Genomic DNA, 506 nt, shown 5'->3' on the forward strand with positions numbered 1-506 from the left:
AGCACTCCAAGTGGCCAGATACAGGTCAAAGGACATTTAATCAACCACCAAGCTTACAAACTCTGTGCCTTTTGTATGTTTGTTCTGTCAAAAATGTAATACAACTGTTCGGTTGCCTGATATGATAAATAAATGACTAGATGATTATTATTATTATTACAAAGGTTGGATGGCTATCTGTTGGGAGTGCTTTGATTGTGCTTTTCCTACAATGCAGAATGGGGTTGGACTAGATGGCCCCTGGGTTTCTCTTCCAACTCTTAATGATTCTCACTACAAGTTCCATGATTTCTTAGCATTCTGCCTTGGCAGTTAAAGCGGAGCGAAACCGCATTCGTTCTACATAAGCATCCAGAGAGAGAGAGAGAGAGAGAAAGAGTTCCATTCCAACAGAGACTTCCTTTGGCGCTGGAAGTAAAACTGTGCCAAAGGAAGAGGATGAGCTCAACGCGCAGGCGCAAAGGCGGCTTGGGGGCGTGGCTGAGGAAAGGCTCGGGGGCGTGGCC

This window comes from Anolis sagrei, chromosome X (assembly GCF_037176765.1).
Source record: "Anolis sagrei isolate rAnoSag1 chromosome X, rAnoSag1.mat, whole genome shotgun sequence".
In the NCBI taxonomy this organism is placed as follows: Eukaryota; Metazoa; Chordata; class Lepidosauria; order Squamata; family Dactyloidae; genus Anolis; species Anolis sagrei.